The 25084-nt window shown below is 39.5% G+C and overlaps 1 pseudogene; it reads left to right on the top strand.

The window, feature by feature from the left end:
• Positions 1-11846: 11846 nt before the first annotated feature.
• LOC137221016 (nicotinamide phosphoribosyltransferase-like) lies at positions 11847-22499 on the top strand (annotated as a pseudogene).
• The last annotated feature ends 2585 nt before the right edge of the window (positions 22500-25084 follow it).

The raw sequence follows: 25084 nt of genomic DNA, 5'->3' as shown, positions 1-25084 counted from the left end.
GCCCACAATAATGATAATGGCAAAGAAAATCAACAATTGTAATACTTGATTGACTTAGTACATGCTAAGCCCTCTGTAAAGTATCACATTCAATGCAAAGCATGTTACTTTAGGGAAAATGTTATTATCCATATTTTACAAATAGGGCACAGCTGAGATTCAAACCTTAATCTATCTGATGTCAAAGCTCATGGCCTCACCTCTACTATCCTATTAAACCAAGTCCAATATAAAGTTAACAAGTGCCAAACCAAGAAGAATTTTCCAGAACTCAAGTAAATTTCTTTTACTTCTTTTGGATAAACTTGGTAGAGTTACCAAATAGTCAGAATGAGAAGCGTGCTTAATAGAGAAGGGATAAGAATTCCTGTTTGTTCAGGTCTGCAGCCGTCAGATCTGTTTTCTTGATGGAAATGATGAAGCTACAGAGCATCATATCTGCACAAGGCATCCCATTCTCCTCCCAGGGGCCTGGGGATGCTGAACTGTACTGCACTGTCACATTCTCAGACCAGACCACCCTTTGACTTTCACTCTCTTTAGGAACACCGAAGTCCTTAAGGAAGTCCATTTTCTGTAACCGGTTGAGAGCCTCTAAAGAAAGGTTTGATTTTAAGCAGCTAAGTCATGAGTCTTCTCCTTGACCCCCAATTCCAATATAGCTTATTTATGTAGACAATGCCAAGTTGAAAAGGAGTCTGCCTAGGCATACAGCCATTTAGAATGAATGGTGGAGCCCAGGTTAGTTTACAGGGCTCTGGAATGTAAGGAAATGTGGATGAGTACCACCTGACAACCTTCGAATGCAGCTCTCCCAGATTGGTCTATTTTAATGTCTAGTATTTCTATAGTACATCTTCTCGGTTACTCCTTATACTCCTTTGAGTTGGGAATCACAATATTTGTCAAGTATGAAGACAGAGTCTTTCTAAAGCTTGGCAAAATGAGACACAGTGTCTGAAAGTGCCAGGAATGTGCTGCAATGACAACTGCATTCTGACTGACAGTACTATTCTTTTGCCAATATATTGTTTATAGTAAAGAGAATATCTTCTCTGTACAAGTGGTCCAAAAAATATTTCCCCTGTTTAGTTCCTCTCTAAAAACCACATTCCTTGCTACTCTTCTGAATGCCTTCAGCAGAGAGAGAAAGGAGAAATTTAGTATCACATAATGCTTCACATCAGAATTTTAAGCTCCTATGATTGGTCACTTTGGGGTTTGCTCTCTGAAATATTGAGTATCTTTGTTACCAACTGAGCATTCCTTATATAAGTGTAGTCTACATAGACTGGTTAGTTTTGATTCAAAGTCAGACTTTACTGGTCTCTTTGTAACTCTCCTTTGGTCATTTTACTGACTATATCCCAAGGATGATGAGTTAAAATAGAAAATGGTTTAAGAACTTCTTTAAGTTGTCTAGTTAGAAAGGTATTCAGTCATAAAAACATGTACAATGGAAATTTGCAGAATATCTGCTTATGAAAGCTGTATTCCTCTGTCCATTAATATTCATCATTTCTTTGAAATAAGCTTAGTGTTTGTTTTTCAAGTATGGTATGACAAAATTCCTTCTATTGGGCCTCAGTCCTCCAACTGGTCTAAAAAAGACTAAAGGGTTACATGTTTGTACTGAAGAAACACAAGACAATTCTAAATATTTTCCTAGATTAGACACTTGCATGTTGATGATTTCTAAGATGCAAAAAATAAAACTGGCTGACAATGAGACTTTGATTATAAATAACTATTGTTTAAGTTGTCTAGCTTATTCTCAGTCTAACAATATTGAAAAAGCAAAAATGCATGTGTGGGAAGTTATAAGCTATTCTACACTTCTCAGGAGATAATCTTATAAATACATGCTTGGTGCACTTCTTTGAAAACTACCCAGAGTGGAAATAAATAGTATAACTTACGTGGCTCTTGAATGCAAATAAGCACGTTGGTTTAATTTTTAAAACAAATAAAAGAGATTGAAATTGGATAATGTATCACTGGAAAAGCTGTCTAACCTCTGAGAAGATGTGTATGTGTGTATTTCTTTGTGTGTGTTTGTGTGTGCATGCACAGCATATGAGTAAGGGTAGGGGTGTACAACAAAAGTGTATATGTGCCTATACACATGTAAGCATCAGAATTATGCTTTTGAGAACTTCAACATAAAGACTTTTCCTATACTTGGACAGCTATGCATTAAAGTGTGAGAAGTGTTTTTTAATATTTTTAAAGATCTGAGATTTGCTTATTTTGCAAGTAAGAGTTTGTTGTGATGCCTAAAGCTCTTTTAATCCCATGCAAAGTTGATCAATAAAGAAATAACTCTCTCTCTTATCACCCTAGTCTCTTAAACAAGTGAAAATTAAGGCAATTAGAAGTTGATTAATTTGCCAGTAGTCAATTTCCAACTAAAGTTTCTTCACCACTCAGAATAGTTGTATAAAAACACTGTATTTAGTCAAATAATTCAGACTGGGGTTTGGTTTGGGGCGGGAGGTGCAGGGAAATGAAGTAGGTTACACTTTAACAAGCTATTGAACTGAAGTGGCTAAATGTCTTCTCTTTAAATCTTAACACTTTCTAGGAATAAAATTCTCAGCTCACAGCTGCCCACCAAGGAGTTATTTCACACCTCTAGTTCTCAGCATCAGGAACTCCCTCCCCAAAGCCTCCGTGGTTCCTGAGGTCTGAGCTGGTTGCCTGACCTGACATTTAAGGTCAGCTCTATGGTACCTTGAAAGCCTTCCCGTGGAGGCTTTCAAGAAAAAGCATTCTGACAGAAACATGCAAGAGGGGACTTTTCACATCTTGCACCTAAGATCAATTTCACTGAATTCTTTATGTTCGTTCCCTTTGGACCCTGGAGATAAATTTATCCATTCTACAGCAGCAAGACATTTCACACCTGCTATATGCTTGGCATTTATAGAACATTTACTGGGTGGTTCTGGTTACTCTGCTGCGTAGCAAACAACCCTAAAACTGAATGTCTGAAAACAACAATGTATTATTATCTCTCACAGTCCTGAGAGCTGACTAAGCTCAGCTGGGCAGTTCTCACCAAAGGTCTCTCACAAGGTTGCAGTCAGATAGCAGCGGGGGCTGGAGCCACCGCGAGGCTCATCTAGGCTGGGATCCAAGAAGGATTCTTCCCTCACAGATCTGCCCCCCCAGGGTTCCTTGTCCTCCTTCCTTCTCTCCACATGGTCTCACCTCTTCTATGGGCCTCTCCACATGGCTTGGTCTTCTGACACCATAGTGATCTTAGGATAGTCACACTTCTTCCACGGTGTTTGACTTCCAAGAGAAAAGAATGAAAACTGCTGGGCCAGTTGAAAGTTCCCCTCAAAACTGGCACAGTGTCGATTTGGCTGTATTCTATCATTAAAAGGAGTCCCAGGGTCTGCTCAGATTCAAGGGTGCAGAGTGGTAGACTCTGTTTTTTTGTGGGGGAGTGACAAAACCACACTGCCGAAGAGTGTTGGGATGGGAGCTATTGCAATTATCTTTGGAAAATGCAATATGCCACATTTGGTGTCTCAGGCATGGAGAACAACAGTTCTACTCTATTCATATTCCAGATTGTGTTTTCAAATCCTTAAAGCCTTTGGGAATGGTGTTGCTTCTCTGTTTCTGCCATTTCCCCTCCCTGTTTCTCTTCCATCAAAATTTATTGAGTTTCCACAAAGGGACAGTCTCTCTGTTACAGTCATACACATCCTTGAATTCAGATAATGGTCTCAGTCACACTTTGTTGTACTAAAAAATTCTATTTTAATGTATCCCTACTCTTTTTTTTTAGAAAAAGGAGAAAACATTATGGTGAATATGGAAGAGAAGAAATAATACAGGAATAACCCAGCCATGTTAAGGAGCTAGTCCCTGCTCCTGGTAATGTTGGCTACATGAATGCTAAGAAGCAACCATTGGTCTATTTATTTATTAATGGCTCTGATACTGCTTAGGACTGGAAACACATTGGAGGACAAAACAGATATGGTACATGTTATAGGTTGAGTTACTTCCCCCCCAATTTATATGGTGAAGTCCTAATCCTCAGTCCATCAGAATGTGACCTTATTTGGAAATAGGGTCATTGCATATGTAATTAGTTAAGATGAGGTCATAAGGATGAGCCTTAACCCAAGATGACAGGTATCCCTATACTATAAAGAGGAGAAATGTGGACACAGACAGATATGCACAGAGGGAAGATGATGTGAAGAGACACGGAGAAGACGGCCGACTACAGGCCAAGGAGCAAGGCCTAGAACAGATTCTTCCTTCACAGTCCTCAAAAGGAACCAACCCTGCCGACACCTGGATTTCAGACTTCTAGCCTCCAGAACGGTGAGACAGTACATTTCTGTTGTTTAAGCCACTGATTTTGTGGTACCCCTAGTAAACTAACATAGTCCCTATTCATAGAGCTTATCAGCCAGACATTAATCAAATAATTCCAAATAAGAGGGATATAATTATAAAATTGAACTAAGGCATATGAAGCAAAGCAATACAATTCTGTGAGAGCAGAGACTAAAGGAATCTCTCCTAGGCTGGTGGGTCACAGAAAGTGTCCATAAGAAAATGATGCTTGAGGTGAGCAATGAAGAGTGATGATGAGTAAAGAGGATGAAAAGGAGGACAAGCACGTCCCAAGTCGGGGGGAGGCTGTGGGGTGGGGACAGCATGTGCAAAGGCCTTTGTCAGCTGACACGAAATGCAACTGAGAAACCGAAACAAAGGAAGTGTGCTTTTAGCACAGGGAATGGGAGGGGCAGTAGTGCAAAATGAGGCTGGTAAACTAGGCAGAACACCACACCTTTGCAGGCCTTGTTCAAGACATCTTTCAGTACCACGATCACTGAGAACCCCTTAAAGAGTTATAAGCTGCAGGTGAGATAATCATATTTGAGTTGTAAAAAGACTACTCTCACTCTTTTTGGGAGAACATGTTGGAAAGTGCTCAGACCAGGGGCAGGGGAGGAAGACCTGGACTCAAGGAGACTGAGTGCAACGGCGTGTAGGGAGCAGGCTCAGATAGGTGGGAGAGAAGGCCAGCTGAATCCAGAAAAGGGTCAAGGAAGTAGAAAAGGATACCTGTGAGACATATTTAGGAAGAGAAGAGGATGAGATTTGCTGATGGAAGAGATATGGGAACATATGTATATGTATAACTGATGCACTTTATTATAAAGCAGAAACTAACACACCACTGTAAAGCAATTATACTCCAATAAAGATGTAAAAAAAAATCAATATACATGATTATGATGAGAAAATCAGAAAATATAATAAAAAAGTAGAACAATAAAAAAAAAAAAAGATTTGCTGATGGGAGGATTAGAGGTGACCGTGGCTACTTCTTTTTGCCTTCACTCAGGGTAGCTAGAAGAAGATCCATTTTGAGGGGGATGTTTATGGATTTCAGACTGCTCATGTTTTATGGGCATTGCGGAGCTGCAAGCTGAGAAATCAAGAAGGCAATTGAATGTATAGGGAGCTCAAAAAGTGAAGTCTGAGACATAAATTTGAGGGTCATTAGCAAATAAATGGTGATTACAGCTTTGCATGTGGTTGAGATTGCTACAAAAAAGGGTACAAAGTAGGGAGAGACAAAGGCCTGGAATGGAGAGCTAATTAACTACATTTATTTGATTTTTTAAATTTTCCTATTATTTTTATAAGGAAATGATACTAGAGTTTGTATCCAATTTCTCTTGACAAATCACTTTTTTAAAACATTGAGGCCTGTGAAACAAACCACACATCTCCAAGTTACAGTACAACCTTGGGCAATTGTTAATCATATGTGTTTTCATTAAAAAAAAAAAAAGCAATTGCAGTTTGGTTTTTTCACTTCAGATTACAGAAGGGGAAAATTTTTTTCTTAAGTATTTTAGATAAGAAGAAAGCAAGAATTGATCATGCTTTTCATAGCTTAAAAAAAAAAAAGCAGGTTGTTTTGTATCTTTAAAAACAACCTACAGTCCATAGGGAGAAAGAGGCCTTATCTGATTACAACAATGATTGGATTTTTTTGTACATACTGACATTTGGTACAGGCACCATCTTTGAATCATTCCAATTCTAGCACCATCACATTATTTGTATGTGTTTATTGCCTCTGTTAAAATAGAAAGATACATGCATGTGCTGTTTCCTTTATAAAGGAAACCCACTGGGTTGTGTCATTGCGTTGGCCCTTAGAAATTGTTAAATTATGTCTTTGTTAGTGTGGAGAGAAAATATATAAGCATGCTTACTTCACCACCCTCTTATGGTTCTCTTATCAAGCTTTCAGATGTTCATAGCTGTTAACTCTAGCTATGAAATGGGCATAGCTGGAAACAAAATAGGGGAGTAGAATAATTTTTCAAAAGAGTAAGCAATGATATCCCATCATTGGGGTGGGTTGTTCATACATTTAAGTGAAATATGTGCTGCAATTCTGTATGTGTACTCCATTGCTTTTAATAATGATACCAGTGATAGAGTAGGGGAAAGTGCTGATTCTCCTTAAATTTGATAATAACTCTCTGTAACTTTATTAATATATCATTATAGCTCAAAATTTGCATACAGTTTGATCCAGCAATTTTATTTCTAGAACTTTAAGAAATTAATCATGAAACTCTGAAACGTTTAATCCACAAGAATATTAATCTCTATTTGGCTCTGAGAAGCAAAAACTTAGAACCATAGAACACAGGTTAAAAATGGTAAGGTCCATCTATATGATGAAATAACTTGCAGCTATTAAAATCAGGATGTCAAAATATAATGAAATGGAAATAGTCACTATATAAGAACATTTTGTAAATACATATATGGAATACCACTTCTGTGCATGCATGTGAAAATGACTATTAAAAAAGTTTGAAATTGTATGCACTGAATACTTAATAAGACAATTCTTAAGTCTGAGTGTTAAATATACAGGTGATACATTTTCATTTTTGTGGCTTTTTTGTATATTCCAATTTTTTCTCAATGAATGTGACTTTTCCATAGATATAGCAAAGAACTAATTTAAAAATATGATTACAGTAACCAAAGAGATACCTATTCCTTTGTCCCTCATCTACTTGCTAATATGTGGCATCCTAAAACTAGGGATTTATTTCTCTTCAATCCTGCAAAAATATTTCCTTGAGAAGAGAATTTACAAAGCAATAATAGTCATTTACATTTCAGTTTAAATAAGCTCATTGGCTCCTTCCAGAAACCTAAGTTTTATGGGTACAAATGAGGCCGCATCACAGGACAATAGGACCCCCAAGAGGAAGGTGAGTTCACTCCCGAAGGCTTACCCTACCTGTGGGAACCTGTGCCTTTTCACATTTTACCAATCTAAGGAGAAGTTGATGTAATTTAGTAATCTTAGAACTCTGCTCAAGGTCTTGGCATTTAACACTTTTAACAATGGATAAAAATGTTTGCAGTTTATTATTTGTTTTTAATCAGATTCAGATGGACGCTTTATCACCTACTACCCTAAAAGTGTAATAATAAATACGGATCTAAGATCCATTCCTATACTTCCTAGGCTCTGGCATGTTAATTCTGTTTGTCTTCATTATATGTTTAAAATAACTTGGACTATTCTGAATCTCTTCCTTCTTCTTAGAGTTTTTCACCATTTATTCATTTCCATTGGGAAAATTCATTTTTGAGTAGGATGTCATTCAAACAACCTAAATGTTAGGTTTAGACAGCAGATTAAACTAGAATTAGGCTACATCATTCAAAAACACCCTATTCCTTCTAATACTTTTATTACCACTAATGCTACTATGAAGGAGAAAGCATTTATTGATCTTCTATGATTCAGGTACTTTACCTAATTAGATTACATATTAAATAGTTCACATATATTTATATAAATTAATGTAATTATATAAGCAACCCTTTAAGGTCAGTGATTTATTCTTGTGTGATAGATGAGAAAACTGAAATTTAAAGATTCCAAACAACTTGTCCAATATCACACAGCTAGGAAGTACCAAATTGGATTCAAACCGTGGTCTCATTCAACTCTAAGTTTCCACTTTCATCCAGTGTGCTATGCTAACTATCTAGATTTTTAGAAGAAAAAAAATAGCGACCCTCCACACCACTACTAACATTGGAATCACTACCACTATCACCACCAACTAGAATGTGATGTTGAGGGCCATTTTCAATAATAGGACGCATCACTGTAGCCAAGCTAACTGTTTGCCACTCTCAATACATTTTAATGACAACAGCTTAAAGTCAGTCACAGACTGTGAGGTTCCTAGACGATCTGTGCTCTCTAAAGCACTCACGTAGCCCAAAAGCCACTTGGAATTCTCTGACAGCCATCTCCATGTTTCTTGACATAGCTGTCACGTCACACTTGAGTTTATTTCCACTATCTATCCTCAGAATCTTTGCAATCAAGTTATTTTAGACAATTGATGACAAACTACCACTCAAGTCACCATTTTGGATGAGTTGAGGCACTTATTTATTTTATCTCTTGGTAGACTTTTTCAGCAGCCTGTAAGTTGATACATATAAATGACAACCTGGGTTGAGTATATTTTCACTGCACTTGACAAGCTCACTGGACCGAAAGACCTCTAGTCCAGGTGGGAATAAGCATGCTGAAAGGTCTAAATTACTTAAACATATTTCCTCTCAATCAGAAATTTGAGTTCTCACCAGGCTTGTTGAATGCAATTGGCCATTTTAGTTAAGGCCCATTGGAAGGAAAGGGAAAATAACATGTTAAAGAATAGATGAATAATCTCATTGATATCATGCCTGTTCCCTCAGACAGGCATTCTCTATTACAGATTTGGTGGGACTGAGAAAGAAGCAATAAGGAGACTAGGGTATAGCCAAAGAAAAAATATAGTTTTATGCACAGTATGTTATATATAGCATGTATATATTTACATATACATATTATATTTTTGTACATGTGTGTGTGTATATATATGTATGTATATATGAAATTGGGAAATGACTTAGTTGCTCTCTCAAAATACCAATAATACCATGCACTGCTTAAGGAATATTTAAAAGCATAAAGTATATGACCAGGACTTTATTAATAACCACAGCCAACATTTATTAAGCACTTACTATGTACCAGACACATTGTGCTACACAGATGCACACAATTATATGTGTATAACTCTCACAATAGCCCAGTGAGTTCCCATTTCACAGGTAGGATAACTGACACTCAGAGAGGGCTAAATAATGAACTCATTCAAATGTACATTGTTAGTAAGTGGCAAAGCCGAGATTGTACATACAGGTCTTTTGGCTCTGCAGTGATGATGCTAATCTATATACTATACATTCTCCCTAAAGATCCCTGACAGATACCAGAATTTCTCAAGTTGTGGCCTGATGCTATCTCTATCAGATTTACCTGGTATGTGCTAAAACACAATTTCTTTGCTCTTTTATTCACTTTCCAAATTAGAATCTCTGGAAAGCAGGTCCCAAAGATCTACATTTTTTATTTGCTCCAAGCGTGACTTTTCAAAAATGCCGGTATTTGAGATCAAGTGTGGCTAACAGGAGGCTCATGGCTGTGAGAATAATACAGTAGAAAGACCGTGGTATCAGAAGTCAGGTGACCTGGGTCTTAATTCCACCCTGCAAGTAATAAGTTCTATGACTCTGGACAAGTTACTTCACCTTTCTGGGCCTGTATTATCCCATCTGTAAAGCGGTGATATTAGATCAGATGCCTACTATAACATTTTGCAAATACTTTAAACAGACCCCCACAATATGGGAAATATTAGTTCTGTTAGGCTCTGCATTGATCAGACTACTCATAAGTCCTGTTTGCAGGGCCGGCCACTGTATTTCAGAGAGACTTTCACTCTCTGGAGTAGAGTCAAGACTGGCCAGCACCACAGCCAGGCAAGAGCATGTGGGTCCTTCCCTCGCCTTCAACACTCTTCTAGGTTTAATTAAAGATGGGTGAGTGAGGGCTGCCATTCCAAACATGCCAGGGTTGAGGCACAGAAGTAGATTTCTTCTGACCAGCAGCATATTTTCATGGAAAACAAATGATATTTTCTATTTGAGAAAGCAGGGACTTTTAGAACTGACAGCAACAGCTCCCTAATCTATTTGAGCTAAGAGGTAATCATTTCCAACCTCCGAAACCATTCCTGCAAATCCAACAGCATGCATGTCATTTGTGGCTCACACAAATGTACTGGCCTTTAAAAGAGAAGTAAATATGTCCTCAGTGGCTGCTTTGTATTGGCAATTAACTGATCTGCTGCCAGAATCTGGCTTCTGCCTATGCAAATGCACGTTCAGCAGCACAGTAGAATGCAGGGACACATTTCATTTTGCATGCATATTTTGGGAGCCTGGAAGAAAACGTGGTCTTTATTTTAATCTGCAGTGGCTTGTCCAGTGTTTTCCATACAAACATGTTTACTAGATCGGTGTTTGATATTTAGGTCCCAAAATAAACAGTTAATGAATATTGATGTATGTTGAATGCAATCAGAGAAAGAGCCAATAGACTGTCAGAGTGCATACTCCTACACCCCACCTGTAACAATTAGGATAACAGGACTACACTGCCCCTAGCAAGGCACAGAATCGTTCATTCAACAAACAGCTATCATTGCACATTACGTATGCACCACTGAAATAAACAATGGAGGCTTTTTTTTTTAATTTCAAGGAGGAAAAATTACCCGAAAGTAGAGAATAATGGTTTAAGAGGGTTTATTCAATAAATATTTATTGAGTACATACTTCATGTGTATGAGATACTAATAGAGGCACTGAAGCTTCAAGCAATGAATTTTTTTTAAAAAGTGTTAAAAATTATTTCTCTTGCAGAGTTCATGTTTAGTCTGAGGAAGACAAAGATTAAATGAATATGAAGTATGATAGACAGTGATGAGTACTATGAAAGAAAGAAAGAGAGAGAAAAAGAAAGAAAGGAAGGGAGAAGGGAACAGAGGTACTGGTGAAAGGTGAATGACTTAAATAAGGTCAGGAAAGTCCAACCGAGAAGATACAATCTGAATGTAGATTTGATGAAGATAAAGAAGTGAGCCATGGGGGTATCAGTGCAAAGAGCGTGGTAGGCAGAGAAAATTTTAAGTGCAGTATTTCTGAAGCAGGTGAATGCCCAGTAAGTTAGAAGAATGGATGGCTAACATAGAGGAAACAAATGTTAAGAAAGGAGTCAGAGAGATAAGAGGATGCCCGATCATCTAAGCCTTTGTAAACCATAAAAAGTTTGACTTTGACTCTGACTGAGATAGGAAGCCATTGGGATTTGAGCAGAGGATGACATCACTGAACTTGTATTTTAAAAGAAAGACATTAGCCATTGAGCTGAAAGTAGACTATAGCAGGCAAGAGCAGAAGAAGGAAGTCTGGTGGGTTGGGTTTTGCTATTAACAAGTTTATGAATGATGGAGGCATGGATCAGAGTAGTAGTGGTGAAGTTTGTGGTAACCGGCTGGATTTTGAAAGTCTGTGGAGCTAATATGATTCCTTGGACCATCTAATTTTCATTTTGAAATATCATATACATGTAGAAAAGTATGAAAAACATCAATGTAAAATTTACCAAATAATGTAAAGCAAACACCAAGTATCCCCCAGCCAGGTTAAGAAATAGAACGTTGCCAGCACTCCAGATACTCCACAGAGTTAGCACATTGGAAGAAAGACTGGATGTGCTAAGTAGAAGCATGGAAGATAAAAAAAAAAGAGCCAAATCAAACTTATAAAGATGAGAATTACAAGAGCTTAAATAAAAAATTCACTAGATAGGATGAACAGCAGAATAGACATTGCAGAATAAAAGATTAATGAACTTTCCAGATGATGTCTTTCATGAAAAGGGATAGAACTACGTTCTTGAGAAATATGATGGACATCTTCCAATAGAAATAAAAACTGCTCCTGCAGGCTCTGTCATTCTCAGAGAAAGTTTCTCTTCACAGTAGAAAACTCAGATTCACAGTGTTACTTGCTAACAAACTGGATTGAGACTATTCTTGTTCAGTCCTAATATCCAATAACAGCGGTCACAAATGCTAGAGAGCAGAAGAAAATATTGGCCAAATATTTATTAGAAATTTCCAATAACCTAGATGGTCCTGTATGTAAGTTACATGATTTTGGCTACAGAGGAGTCTCTTTTTAAGAGACTGCTGGCATTGGAGCCTCTGCTGACTTGGTTAATTTCAAAGGAAAAGATAGAGTAGCAGGGATTGGTTTAATTACAAATACTATGGAGGGGGGACCTTCAAGATGGCACAGGAGTAAGACGTGGAGATCACTATCTTCCCCACAAATATATCAAAATTACATCTACATGGGGAACAACTCCTACAGAACACCTACTGAATGCTGGCAGAAGACCTCAGATTTCCCAAAAAAGCAACAAACTCCCCACATACCTGGGTAGGGCAAAAGAAAAAAGGAAACACAGAGACAAAAGAATAGGGATGGGACCTGCACCTCTGGGAGGGAGCTGTGAAGGAGGAAAAGTTTCCACACACTAGGAAGCCCCTTCACTGGCAGAGATGGGGCTGGGTGGGGAGGGGAAGCTTCGGAGGCACAGAGGAGAGCACAGCAACAGGGGTGCGGAGGGCAAAGCGGAGAGATTCCCACAAAGAGGATCAGTGCCAACCAGCACTCACCAGGCCAAGGGGCTTGCCTGCTCACCCGCCAGGGCGGGCGGGGGCTGGGAGCTGAGGCTCAGGTTTCAGAGGTCGGATTCCAGGGAAAGGTCTGGGGTTGGCTGCATGAACACAGTCTGAAGGGGGCTAGTGTGCCACGGCTAGCCAGGAGGGAGTCCAGGAAAAAGTCTGGAACTGCCTAAGAGACAAGAGAACATTGTTCCGGAGTGCTAGAGGAGAGGGGATTCAGAGCACCCCCTAAATGAGCTCCAGAAACGGGCGTGAACCGCGGCTATCAGCACAGACACCAGAGACGGGCATGAACAGCTAAGGCTGCTGCTGCAGCCACCAAGAAGCCTGTGTACAAGCACAGGTCACTATCAACACCTCCCCACCGGGGAGCCTGTGCAGCCCACCACTGCCAGGGTCCCGTGATCCATGGACAACTTCCCTGGGAGAACACAAGGCACGCCTCAGGCTGTTGCAATATCACGTCGGCCTCTGTCACTGCAGGCTCGCCCCACATTCTGTATCCCTCCTTCCCCAAGCCTGAGTGAGCCAGAGCCCCCTAAGGAGCTGCTCCTTTAACCCCCTCCTGTCTGGGCAAAGAAGAGACCCCAGAGGGTGACCTACATGCAGAGGTGGGGCCAAATCGAAAGCTGAACCCCAGGAGCTGTGTGAACAGAGAAGAGAAAGGGAAATCTCTCCCAGCAGCCTCAGGAGCAGCGGATTAAATCTCCACAACCAACCTGATGTACCCTGCATCTCTAGAATAACTGAATAGACAAGGAATCGTCCCAAAATTGAGGTGGTGGACTTTGGGAGCAACTGTAGACTTGGGGGTTGCTTTCTGCATCTAATTTGTTTCTGCTTTTATGTTTATCTTAGTTTAGTATTTAGAGCTTATTATCACTGGTACATTTATTGATTTCGTTGCTCTCTTTCTTTTTTTAAATATATCTATATTTTTTCTTCTTTCATTTTTCACCTTTTGTGTGTGTGTGTGTATGCTACTTTGTGTGATTTTGTCTGTATACCTTTGCTTTTACCAATTACCTAGGATTCTATCTTTTCTTTTTTTTTTTTTTTGGTATAGTTTTTAGTGCTTGTATCACTGGTGAATTTGTTTTTTGGATTGGTTCCTCTCTTCTTTCTTTCCTTTTTTTCTATTACTTTTTAATTTTTTTATTTTTAATATTCTTAATTTTAATAACTTTTATTTTATTTTATTTCATTTTAGTTTTCTTCTTTTTTCTTTCTTTCTTTTTTTTTCCCTTTCATTCTCAGCTGTGTGGCTGACAAGGTCTTGGTGCACCAGCCAGGTGTCAGGCCTGAGCCTCTGAGGTGGGAGAGCTGAGTTCAGAATATTGCTCCACCAGAGACTTCCTGGCCCCATGTAGTATCAAACGGCAAAAGCTCTCCCAAGATCTCCATCTCAGTGAAAAGACCCAGCTCCACTCAATGAGCAGCAAGCTACAGTGCTGGACACCGTAGGTCAAACAACTAGCAAGACAGGAACACAACCGCACCCACTAGCAGAGAGGCTGCCTAAAATCATAAGGCCACAGACACCCCAAAACACACCATGGGATGTGGTCCTGCCCACCAGAAACGCAAGATCCACCCTCATCGACCAGAACACAGGCACTAGTCCCCTCCACCAGGAAGCCAACACAACCCACTGAACCAAACTTAGCCACTGGGGGCAGACACCAAAAACAACTGGAAAAGCTGAGGTTGAGGAAGATGGCAGAAGAGTAAGACGCGGAGATCACCATCCTCCCCACAGATACATCAGAAATACATCTACACGTGGAACAACTCCTACAGAACACCTACTCAACGCTGGCAGAAGACCTCAGACCTCCCAAAAGGCAAGAAACTCGCAACGTACCTGGGTAGGGCAAAAGAAAAAAGAATAAATAGAGACAAAAGGATAGGGACGGGACCTGCACCAGTGGGAGTGAGCTGTGAAGGAGGAAAGGTGTCCACATACTAGGAAGCCCCTTCATGGGCAGAGACGGCGGGTGGCGGAAGGGGGAAGCTTCGGAGCCACAGAGGAGAGCGCAGCAACAGGGGTGCAGAGGTCAAAGCACAGAGATTCCCGCACAGAGGATCGGTGCCGACCAGCACTCACCAGCCCGAGAGGCTTGTCTGCTCACCCTCCGGGGTGGGTGGGGGCTGGGAGCTGAGGCTCAGGCTTCAGAGGTCAGATCACAGGGAGAGGACTGGGGTTGGTGGCGTGAACACAGCGTGACGGGTTTAGTGCGCCACGGCTAGCCGGGAGGGAGTCTGGGAAAAGGTCTGGACCTGCCGAAGAGGCAAGAAACTTTTTGTTCCCTCTTTGTTTCCTGGTGCACAAGGAGAGGGGATTAAGAGCGCTGCTTAAAGGAGTTCCAGAGATGGGTGCAATCTGCGGCTATCAGCGCAGACCCCAGAGACGGGCATGAGATGCTAAGGCTGCTCCTGCAGCCACCAAGAAGCATGTGTGCAAACACAGGTCACTATCCACACCTCCCCTCCCAGGAGCCTGTGCAGCCCACCACTGCCAGGGTCCCATGATCCAGGGACAACTTCCTCGGGAAAACGCACAGCACCCCTCAAGCTGCTGCAACGTCATGCGGGCCTCTGCCGCCGCATTCTCGCCCCACATCTGTACTCCTCCCTCCCCACAGCCTGAGTGAGCCAGAGCCCCTGAATCAGCTGCTCATTTAACCCCATCCTGTCTGAGCGAAGAACAGACGCCCTCAGGCGACCTACACGCAGAGGTGGGGCCAAATCCAAAGCTGAACCCCGGGAGCCGTGCGAACAAAGAAGAGAAAGGGAAATCCCTCCCAGCAGCCTCAGGAGCAGCAGATTAAATCTCCACAATCAACTTGATGTACCGAGCATCTGTGGAATACATGAATACACAACGAATCCTCCCAAATAGAGGAGATGGACTTTGGGAGAAAGACATATTACTTTTTCCCCTTTTCCTCTTTTCGTGAGTGTGTATGTGTATGCTTCTGTGAGAGATGTTGTCTGTATAGCTTTGCATTCACCATTTGTCCTAGGGTTCTGTCCGTCCGTGTTTTTTTTTTTTTTACTCAAAAAAATTTTTTTTTCTTAATCATTATTTTTTATTTTAGTAACTTTATTTTATTTTATCCTCTTTCTTTCTTTCCTTCTATTTTTTTCTCCCTTTTATTCTGAGCTGTGTGGATGAAAGGCTCCTGGTGCTCCAGCCAGGAGCCAGTGCTGTGCTTCTGAGGTGTGAGAGCCAATATCACAACACTGTTCGACAAGAGACCTCCAAGCTCAATGTAATATCAAACGGTGAAAATCTCCCGGAGATCACCACGCAACAACAAGACCCTGCTTCACTCAACGACCAGCAAGCTACAGTGCTGGACACCCTATGCCAAACAACTAGCAAGACAGGAACACAACCCAACCCATTAGGAGAGAGGCTGCCTAAAATCATAATAAGGCCACAGACACCCCAAGACACACCACCAGACGTGGACCTGCCCACAAGAAAGACAAGATCCACCTTCATCCACCAGAACACAGGCACTAGTCCCATTCACCAGGAAGACTACACAACACAGTGAACCAACCTTAGCCACTGGGTACAGACACCAAAAACAACGGGAACTACGAACCTGCGGCATGCACAAAGGAGACCCCAAACACAGTAAGATAAGCAAAATGAGAAGACAGAAAAACACACAACAGATGAAGGATCAAGGTAAAAACCCACCAGACCTAACAAATGAAGAGGAAATAGGCAGTCTACCTGAAAAAGAATTCAGAATAATGAGAGAAAACAAAATCCAAAATCTTGGAAACAGAATACAGAAAACACAAGAAACATTTAACAAGGACGTAGAAGAACTAAAGAGGAAACAAGCAACAATGAACAACACAATAAATGAAAACAAAAATACTCTAGAAGGGATCAATAACAGAATAACTAAGGCAGAAGAACGGATAAGTGACCGGGAAGATAAAATAGTGGAAATAACTACTTCAGAGCAGAATAAAGAAAAACGAATGAAAAGAACGGAGGACAGTCTCAGAGACCTCTGGGACAACATTAAATGCACCGATATTTGAATTATAGTGATCTCAGAAGAAGAGGAGAAAAAGAAAGGGACTGAGAAAATATTTGAAGACATTATAGTTGAAAACTTCCCTAATATGGGAAAGGAAATAGTCAATCAAGTCCAGGAAGCACAGAGAGTCCTATACAGGATAAATCCAAGGAGAAATACGCCAAGACACATATTAATCGAACTATCAAAAATTAAATTCAAAGAAAACATATTAAAAGCAGCAAGGGAAAAACAACAAATAACACCCAAGGGAATTCCCATAAGGTTAACAGCTAATCTGACAGCAGAAACTCTGCAAGCCAGAAGGGACTGGCAGAGCATATTTAAAGTGACGAAGGAGAAAAACCTACAACCAAGATTACTCTATCCAGCAAGGATCTCATTCAGATTTGATGGAGAAGTTAAAACCTTTACAGACAAGCAAAAGCTGAGAGAGTTCAGAACCACCAAACCCGCTTTACAACAAATGCTAAAGGAACTTCTCTAGGCAGGAAACACAAGAGAAGGAAAAGACATACAATAACAAACCCCAAACAATTAACAAAATGGGAATAGGAACATACATATCGATAATTTTCTTAAATGTAAATGGTTTAAATGCTCCCACCAAAAGACACAGACTGGCTGAATGGATACAAAAACAAGACCCATATATATGCTGTCTACAAGAGACTGACTTCAGACCTAGGGACACATACAGAGTGAAAGTGAGGGGATGGAAAAAGGTATTTCATGCAAATGGGAATCAAAAGTAAGCTGGTGTAGCAATCCTCATATCACACAAAATAGACTTTAAAAAAAGACTATTACAAGAGATAAAGAAAGATATTACATAATGATCATAGGATCAATCCAAAAAGAAGATATTACAATTGTAAATATTTATGCACCCAACATAGGAGCACCTCAATACATGACGCAAATACTAACAGCCATAAAAGGGGAAATCGACAGTAACACAAACATAGTACGGGACTTTAACACCACACTTTCACCAATGGACAGATCATCCGAAATGAAACTAAATAAGGAAACACAAGCTTTAAATGATACATTAAACAAGATGGACTTCATTGATATTTATAGGACATTCCATCCAAAAAGAACAGAATACACATTTTCCTCAAGTGCTCATGAAACATTCTCCAGGATAGATCATATCTTGGGTCACAAATCAAGCATTGGTAAATTTAAGAAAACTGAAATCGTATCAAGTATCTTTTCCGACCACAACGCTATGAGAATAGATATCAATTACAGGAAAAGATCTGTAAAAAATACAAACACATGGAGGCTAAACAATACACTACTTAATAATGAAGTGATCACTGAAGAAATCAAAGAGGAAATCAAAAAATACCTAGAAACAAATGACAATGGAGACACCACGACCCAAAAACCTATGGGATGCAGCAAAAGCAGTTCTAAGAGGGAAGTTTATAGCAATAAATCCTACCTGAAGAAACAGGAAACATCTCACATAAACAATGTAACTTTGCACCTAAAGCAATTAGAGAAAGAAGAATTAAAAAAAACCCAAAGTTAACAGAAGGAAAGAAATCATAAAGATCAGATCACAAACAAATGAAAAAGAAAGGAAGGAAATGATAGCAAAGATCAATAAAACTAAAAGCTGGTTCTTTGAGAAGATAAACAAAATTGATAAACCATTAGCCAGACTCATGAAGAAAAAAAGGGAGGAGACTCAAATCAATAGAATTAGAAATGAAAAAGGAGAAGTAATAACTGACACTGCAGAAATACAAAGGATCATGAGAGATTACTATAAGCAACTCTATGCCAATAAAATGGACAACCTGGAAGAAAGGGACAAATTCTTAGAAATGCACAATCTTCCGAGACTGAACCAGGAAGAAACAGAAAATATGAAAAGACCAATCACAAGCACTGAAATTGAAACTGTGATTAAAAGTCTTCCAACAAACAAAAGCCCAGGGCCGGATGGCTTCACAGGCGAATTCTATCAAACATTTAGAGAAGAGTTAACACCTATCCTTCTTAAACTCTTCCAAAATATAGCAGAGGGAGGAACACTCCCAAACTCATTCTACAAGGCCACCATCACCTTGATACCAAAACCAAACAAAGATGTCACAAAGAAAGCAAACTACAGACCAGTATCACTGATGAACATAGATGCAAAAATTCTCAAGAAAATACTAGCAAACAGAATCCAACAACACATTAAAAGGATCATTCACCATGATCAAGTGGGGTTTATTCCAGGAATGCAAGGATTCTTCAATATATGCAAACCAATCAACATGATACACCATATTAACAAATTGAAGGAGAAAAACCTATGATCATCTCAATAGATGCAGAGAAAGCTTTCGACAAAATTCAACACCCATTTATATAAAAAACCTGCAGAAGTAGGCATAGAGGGAACTTACCTCAACATAATCAAGGCCATATATGACAAACCCACAGCCATTATCATCCTCAATGGTGAAAAAGTGTAACCATTTTCACTAAGATAAGGAACAAGGCAAGGTTGCCAATTCTCACCACTAGTATTCAACATAGTTTTGGAAGTTTTAGCCACAGCAATCAGAGAAGAAAAAGAAATAAAAGCAATCCAAATCGGAAAAGAAGAAGTAAAGCTGTCACTATTTGCAGATGACATGATACTATACATAGAGAATCCTAAAGATGCTATCAGAAAACTACTAGAGCTAATCAATGAATGTGGTAAAGTAGCAGGATACAAAATTAATGCACAGAAATCTCTTGCATTCCTATACACTAATGATGAAAAATCTGAAAGTGAAATTAAGAAACATTCCCAGTTACCATTGCAACAAAAAGAATAAAATGTAGGAATAAACCTACTTAAGGAGACAAAAGACCTGTATGCAGAAAATTATAAGACACTGATTAAAGAAATTAAAGATGATTCAAATAGATGGAAAGATATACCATGTTCCTGGATTGGAAGAATCAACATTGTGAAAATGACTCTACTACTCAAAGCAATCTACAGATTCAATGCAATCCCTATCAAACAACCACTGGCATTTTTCACAGAACTAGAACAAAAAATTTCACAATTTGTATGGAAACACAAAAGACCCTTAATAGCAAAAGCAATCTTGAGAAAGAAAAATGGAGCTATAGGAATCAGGCTCCCTGACTTCAGACTATACTACAAAGCTACGGTAATCAAGACAGTATTGTACTGGCACAGAAACAGAAATATTGATCAGTGGATCAGGGTAGAAAGCCCAGAGATAAACTCACGCACATATGGTCACCTTATCTTTGATAAAGGAGGCAAGAATATACAGTGGAGAAAAGACAGCCTCTTCAATAAGTGGTGCTGGGAAAACTGGACAGGTACATATAAAACTATGTATTAGAACACTCCCTAACACCACAAACAAAAATAAACTCAAAATGGATTAAAGACCTGAACGTAAGGCGAAACACTATCAAACTCTTAGAGGAAAACATAGGGAGAACTCTCTATGACATAAATCACAGCAAGATTCTTTTTGACCCACCTCCAAGAGAAATGGAAATAAAAACAAAAATAAACAAATGGGACATCATGAAACTTCAAAGCTTCTGCACAGCAAAGGAAACCATAAACAAGACCAAAAGACAACCCTCAGAATGGGAGAAAATATTTGCAAATGAAGCAACTGACAAAGGATTAATCTCCAAATTTATAAGCAGCTTATGCAGCTCAATAACAAAAAAACAAACAACCCAATCCAAAAATGGGCAGATGACCTAAATAGACATTTCTCCAAAGAAGATATACAGATTGCCAACAAACACATAAAAGAATGCTCAACATCACTAATCATTAGAGAAATGCAAATCAAAACTACAATAAGGTATCATCTCACACCGGTCAGAATGGCCATCATCAAAAAATATACAAACAATAAATGCTGGAGAGGGTGTGGAGAAAAGGGAACACTCTTGCACTGTTGGTGGGAATGTAAATTGATACAGCCACTATGGAGAACAGTATGGAGATTCCTTTAAAAACTAAAAATAGAACTACCATACGACCCAGCAATCCCACTACTGGGCATATACCCTGAGAAAACCATAATTCAAAAAGAGTCTTGTACCAAAATCTTCATTGCAGCTCTAATTACAATAGCCAGTACATGGAAGCAACCTAAGTGTCCACTGACATATGAATGGGTAAAGAAGATGTGGCATGTATGTACAATGGAATATTACTCAGCCATAAAAAGAAATGAAATTGAGTTATTTGTTTTGAGGTGAATGGACCTAGAGACTGTCATACAGAGTGAAGTTAAGTCAGAAAGGAAAAAAAAAAAACCGTATGCTAACACATATATATTGAATCTTAAAAAAAAAAAAAAAGGTTCTGAAGAACCTAGGGGCAGGACAGGAATAAAGACACAGACGTAGAGAATGGACTTGAGGACATGGAGAGGGGGAATGGTAAGCTGGGATGAAGTGAGAGAGTGGCATGGACATATATACACTACCAAATGTAAAATAGTCAGCTAATGGGAAGCAGCTGCACAGCACAGGGAGCTCAGCTCATTGCTTTGTGTCCACCTAGAGGGATGGGATATGGAGGGTGGGAGGGAGAGGCAAGAGGGAGGAGATATGGGGATATATGTATATGTATATCTGATTCACTTTGTTATAAAGCAGAAACTAACACAGCATTGTAAAGTAATTATTCTCCAATAAAGATGTTTAAAAAGAAAATGCTATGGAACAAAAGATCCTGTTCTAGTCTATTCTGTTCTAGTGGCAGAACACAGTACCATAACAGCTTGAGGTGAAGACCATAAAAAAGATGTTTCTGAACATAAAGAAACAGTTTTTTATCAGCGCCTGGATTTGTAGTCTGCAATAACTATAACATTTATAATGTGTGAGAGATAATAGAGGGTAAGGATCTAAGACATTTAATGTTTCCAAAGTATGCAGAGGCACCACTAATAATCATAGCTGTTTCTTGAAATCTTCTTAATACTGTATTAAAGACTATGATATTTTAGGTACGAATTTCCCTGCTACTGAGAACTCAATGAGCTGCAAGTTGCTGCCCCCTTACCCTAGAGTTAGTCAAGGGGATGTTGCAGATGTAACACCTTTAAAGAGACTGTGGAACGTGTGAAGCAAAAAACAAAAATGGAGCGTTGAAAATGTTTCTTTTGGTTCTGGTGGAAGCTTTGCTACAGCAATTAACAAGGCATCTCTTGAACGTTTCTGTCAAGTATAGTCATGTTGTAATTACTGGCCTTGGGATTAATGTCTTTAAGGACTTTGTTGCTGATCCCAACAAAAGGCCCAGGTAGGGCTGATTACCTTTACATAGGATACCAGCAGGGAATTTTGTTGCATTTCAAAAATACTTTGAAGAATAAGGTCATGATTTTCTCCAGACAGTGTTCAAGAATGGGATGACAGGACTTCCCTGGTGGCGCAGTGGTTGAGAGTCCGCCTGTCGATGCAGGGGACACGGGTTCGTGCGCCGGTCCGGGAAGATCCCACATGCCGCGGAGCGGCTGGGCCCGTGAGCCATGGCCGCTGAGCCTGCACGTCTGGAACCTGTGCTCCGCAATGGGAGAGGCCACAACAGTGAGAGGGCTGCGTACCGCAAAAAAAAAAAAAGAATGGGATGATGACAAAAAGCTATTTATTTGATGTAGTAAGAAAAAATGCAAAACTGGATATGGAACGTCTCCAGCTGGATACGGCAGAATCTTAATAGGTTTTGTTTTATGACTGGATATGTGTGTGTGAGTATATACACACGCATGCATGCATAGATCTCTGTGTGAATATGTAATGCACCATGTTTTTCATACAGGCATATGGTGGTTCTTTGTGTTTTATGGTACATTTCAATGAAATTATTTGCTGGTTTATGAATATACTGCCCTTTCATTTTTTTTTCTTTTTTTCCCCAATGTTTAGGTGATTTCAAAGTAGGAAATACATTTAATCATGTAAAAGATTAATGCTAAAATAAGCTTTTTGGGCCTTTTGCCAGTAGATAGTAATTCAGTCTGGTATTGATCTTGTCACGAGTAACAGAACTGAGAAATTTTATATATAACTGAAGATCATAAAATAGATTTGTATAAAATTATCATGATTGCTTCATGTTTATATTTAACTTATAGTTTTGTATAAACAAGATTGTGTAGGGCTTCCCTGGTGGCGCAGTGGTTGAGAGTCTGCCTGCCGATGCAGGGGACACGGGTTCATGCCCCAGTCCAGGAAGATCCCACATGCCGCGGAGCGGCTGGGCCTGTAGCCATGGCCACTGAGCCTGCGCGTCCGGAGCCTGTGCTCCGCAACGGGAGAGGCCACAACAGTGAGAGGCCTGCGTACCGCAAAAAAAAAAAAAAAAAAAAAGGATTTTGTAAGATATATTTAAAGTTTTAATGATTTAACAATCTTTCCAAATTTTCATGATTTATAGGAATGCAGACTTTTAAGAAAATGAAATTACACTCCCTTTTCTCCATTAATCAGCAAATAAAATATGGCCTTAACAAAGTTGTTTGTGTCATTATACAGTTTGAAAATTATGTCAGGATATACCCTATAGAATTACTAACCTCAATGCCCCTTGTAGAGTATATATTAATCATTCTACATTAAAGAAAATAATGGTTGTTAATGGAATGCCAAGGCACTATACAGTGATTATATATGTTAGTTATGGTATCATACCAGTGAAATGTCAAATTTGAAAGGCCTGTACTACAATTTTACATGAAAGAAATTACTCATGGCTCTAATATGCACCTTGCGAGTTTAAGGAGATAATGTTTTTTAGAGAGAAACTCTGCTTCCACTATAGATTAGGTACATAAGTATAAACTTTGACAAAAGTGGAAGGAGTGCATTCTAAAGTAATTGCACTTCTGAATTTATTTTTCATATCCTATATTTGATATGACTAAATGAATTACTGGAACGATTAGTAAGTGTACTCAATTTAAATGTTTTGATCCTGTTATACTTTTCATTAAGTTTAAAAAAAGTTAAATTAGATACAAAATTGTAAAACAAAAAAAAAAGATTAGTGAGCTTGAAGGTGTAGCAATAGAAATTATTCAAAATAAAATAGAGAAAAAGTACTGGGAAAAAAATGAAAGCATCAGTGAGCAGTGAGACAACTTGATGTGGCTTCATCTATAAACATTTAGAATTACTCTCCCCAGAGGAGAAGAAAGGGGAAAATATACATATATTTTAAAAAATTGGCTGAAAATCTTGTAAAGTTCATGACAACTATACACCCACAGATTCGAAAAGCTCAACAAACCCCAAGCATGAGAAACATGAAAGAACTTGTCTTTGTTCCCCTGTATATACCATGTCTATTTGCATTGGCTGATTTGAAGATTTTCTTTCTTCACTAGTTTCAAGCAATTTGATTAAAATGTACCTTGGTTTAGGTTCTTTTATATTTCTTGTTTGTTATAAGTATTTCAATAATTAGTTTTCATTGTGATTGTTATAGGTAAAATTTTTTCCCCCCAGAATAGACACTTTGAAGTCCTAACCCTCAGTAATTCAGAATGTGACCTTATTTGGAAATAAGACCTTTACAGAGGTAATAATTAAAATGAGGTGGGCCCTAATCCAATATGACTGATATCTTTGTAAAGAGGAGAAATCTGGACACAGAGACAAGTATGCACAGAGGGAAGACAATGTGAAGACATACAGGGAGAACACCATGTGATACAGGGGACTGGAGTGACACATCTATAAGCCAAGGATTGTCAAAGACGGCCAGAAAACCATCCAAAGGTAGGAAGGGCAAGGAAGGATGCTCCTACATGTTTCAGGGGGCGCATGGCCTTGCTGACACCTCTCCATTCTTAATAGCCTCCAGGCATTTAGAGTATGAGAGATCCTGTAAGTGCTCTGAAACAAGTGAGACCAAAGATGGTTCTTCAGGCAGCCCCCAGGAAAGTTGGACCATTGGATGTTCTCTCCAATTCTTTTTGTTGTTGTTCTTTGCAGTACGCGGGCCTCTCACTGTTGTGGCCTCTCCTGTTGCAGAGCACAGGCTCCGGACGCGCAGGCTCAGCGGCCATGGCTCACGGGCCTAGCCGCTCCGTGGCATGTGGGATCCTCCCGGACCGGGGCACAAACCCGTGTACCCTGCATCGGCAGGCTGACTCTCAACCACTGCACCACAGGGAAGCCCTCTCTCCAATTCTTTACCTCTCCAGGGAGAAGCTGGGAACTGAGGCCTTTCACCTATTTTCTCTGTGCTAAACCAGGAGAAGGGCTGCAGTGATGAGCTACATACTAGATCAAACCACT

This window comes from Pseudorca crassidens, chromosome 3, assembly GCF_039906515.1.
Source record: "Pseudorca crassidens isolate mPseCra1 chromosome 3, mPseCra1.hap1, whole genome shotgun sequence".
Classification (NCBI taxonomy): domain Eukaryota; kingdom Metazoa; phylum Chordata; class Mammalia; order Artiodactyla; family Delphinidae; genus Pseudorca; species Pseudorca crassidens.
The sequence above is the reverse complement of the archived record's forward strand: the minus strand, read 5'-3'. Positions and strand labels throughout refer to the sequence as shown.